The sequence below is a fragment of the Musca domestica genome, unplaced genomic scaffold, assembly GCF_030504385.1.
Source record: "Musca domestica strain aabys unplaced genomic scaffold, Musca_domestica.polishedcontigs.V.1.1 5, whole genome shotgun sequence".
Classification (NCBI taxonomy): domain Eukaryota; kingdom Metazoa; phylum Arthropoda; class Insecta; order Diptera; family Muscidae; genus Musca; species Musca domestica.
The window spans coordinates 23213394-23216669 of NW_026712346.1; positions in this window are offsets into that span (position 1 = coordinate 23213394).

The following is a 3276-nucleotide window of genomic DNA, read 5'->3' on the forward strand; positions in this document are numbered from 1 at the left end:
AATATTTCTATAGTAATTGTAATAATTATTTTAATTTTCATAATCATAACAAAACATAAATATATAACTGTAAAATTAAATAAAAGAATTCAGGAGAATTCTAGTCTAAAGGGGGGAGTAGTTACGTATAATCATACTACCCCTGATAAAATTGATAAGTTCTTGGAAACAATTAGCCAATAAAACGTGTACAATTATTGCACTGTAAGCATAAGTGAATTTGACATTCTTTAGTTTGACTTTATTTTATTTTTCCAGTTAAAACTGTCTGGAGCTGAGTATACAATTATTTACAAAAGTGTGTTAATCAAATTTCATTTAAAATAAACTTATGCTAACACTGCAATAATTAATTAACAAATAATACCTGTAGAATAAGTAAATTAAAAATGTAAAAGTTAGTCTTAGTTCCATCCTCTTAGTCGCAAGTCGACGAATAAATAAATAAAAGAAAGAAAAAAAAAAGAAAACAATTTTTTTTTTTTTTTAATAAACATAATTAATCAGGTTATCTAATTTGCGTGAGTAACAATGTTGGCGTTTGCTGCTATTGCGAGGCGCATAGTTTGGTTTATTATTTCATCTTCTTGCACTTTAAATGGCACTTAATAAACAATGGATTTGTGTGTAATGTGTAAATTCTATATTTGTTTATGTTTAATGTTGACTTATAATTTGGATAGGCACAATAATGTGTTGCTATTTCAAGATAAATATTCGATGAGAAAAGAGAACATGAAGCAGAATGCAATGCTTTAGAACATGGAGCAGAATGCAATGCATTTTAGACTTTGCAATTCGAAATGTTAATTCTATGCATTGCAATTTACAAGTTAGAAGCCATACACAGGTATTCCATTCCTTTAGTCATTGGTACTGGAACCTTAGAACTATTAAGTAAAATCCGTTGGAAAATTCAGTTAAGGGCTTCCAAATGACATATAATGGGCTGTCCCATTATTAGGGATGCATAGCCTTCTTTGATAACCTTTGTTAAATATATGAGTTGAAATGGAGGTAAACGTATACCCATTTTTGAATCCCATGAACATTTCGTCTGCGAATTTTATTCCGAAGAAGAATGTATATATAATTTGTTGGTTCTAATGTGATTATTTCGATGAGTAACAAACATAAAGGGTAACTTAATATACCCTTCATACAATGTATGCTTGGGACATAATAATAATTGTCGCCAGTTTTACCTAATATGAATAATTTGATGCAGCAAAATGGGAGTATTCGATTCGAATGGAGTATCCGAATCGGGCCTAATATATTTGTCAAACTTAGATCAAGTTTGAAGATGGTCAAATTCCTCCTGGCACATCCCACTTGAAAGATCAAAATTTCGAATATTCATAAATTTTTTAAAATATGATATAACAATCATCACAAGTTCTGGTGTAAAGATGGGATGGGAAATGGTCAACATTTTGAATAGTTATAACATTTTATAATTATAATTATAATAATAGTAATAGTAATAATAATAATAATAATAATAATAATAATAATAATAATAATAATAATAATAATAATAATAATAATAATAATAATAATAATAATAATAATAATAATAATAATAATAATAATAATAATAATAATAATAATAATAATAATAATAATAATAATAATAATAATAATAATAATAATAATAATAATAATAATAATAATAATAATAATAATAATAATAATAATAATAATAATAATGATAATAATAATAATAATAATAATTAATTATAATGAAAATAATTATAATAATAATACTAAACAATTAAGCAAATGCTATAGTCGTGCGGGGACGACCATGTGATACCCTACAACACTACAATGTGTTAGAAGACCCTTATGTCCAAATCCATTTTGGAAGATTTCGCTTTTGAATATTTACGCACTCCGTCTTGCTGTTAGTTGTTGTGGTTACCATTTTACAGCTTAATAAAATCCAAAAGTCATCCAAAATGCTAGAATTGCTCCCTGTCCTTCACTCTCTTCTTAAGCATGTCGATTGGCTTCAATTGAGTGTTCAGGAAATTTTTTCTGTTTTTAGTTCATTTGAACCACTAAATATTTTGCGATCATCTCCACAGGCAAAGGAGATACAGAGGCCTATATGATAAGCTTGTCTACGATATTTTGCTATATTCGTCAATGAAATCAGTATAAAAAAGTCAGAAATTCGCCTTTTGTGTATTTCGGATATCGCCTGTAAGTAATGTTGGTATTTTCTTCACACAAAAGTAGTGGTCCATTCAACCCGCTGTCCTAAACTCTAACTTCATGAAAGATTTAATGGTTCGCGGTTTAATGGAAAATTTGACTTTTATTTAACACAAATGTTGTGGTCTATTTCATCCACTAAATATTACCCGATGACCATCAAAATTGGAAGGCTTCTAGTCTTCTAGTCTAGTCTAGTCTTCTAGTCCCATGTCAACTTCCGCTTCGATTGGTCTATAATTGTGACATGTAGAATAACTGCAAAATCAGGAAATTTTCCATTTCAACCCCTAAATATTATGCGATCATCTCCAAAAGCAATAGGCTTCCATTACACATTTTGTGAAGATCGGACCATAATTGTGACCTGTAGATTGATTACAAATTAACATGGACAGAAGGACAGACGGACGGACAGACATACATAGCTAGATCAACTCAGTTAGGCGAGATAGGAAGATCCATATATACTTTCCTATGTGGGAAATCAATATTTCGAGGTGTTAGATAATTTTTGGCCCAATCAAAATTATATTACCCCCAACGCATACACCTAAGTCTGTTTTTACACGGTAGATTGGTTCCAGAAGACGCCGTGTAAAAAAGACATTGATCTTATACAAAAATGGGTGATTTGTTCCTAATCTCTAAAACCTATTAAAATTAGTGAAAAACAAGAATTTTTATTTTTTTATTTTTTTCTTTACCAAACACGTCTTATTGCATTGACAGTTCACAAAATATTAACACGTTTCAATTGCTCTGACCAGTAAATTTTATTGTATGCACATAAAGGGAATTCCCCTAAATTAGTGCTATTCACATTTGCTTTGACCAGTAAAAATTGTTTGTACGCGCTAAAGGGGAATTCAATTAAATCTTTAAGCTAGTGTTCGCAAACTATCGATACTATCGATGGTTTCAGACTTTTTTTCTTTTATAAATACTTTTTTGTGATATGAACATACTTCGCAAAAATTAAATTTGACAAAAAAAAATTTAAGTACATAAAATTTCAAATCGTTCTAAATGGAATTAAATCGTGTAAAAAAA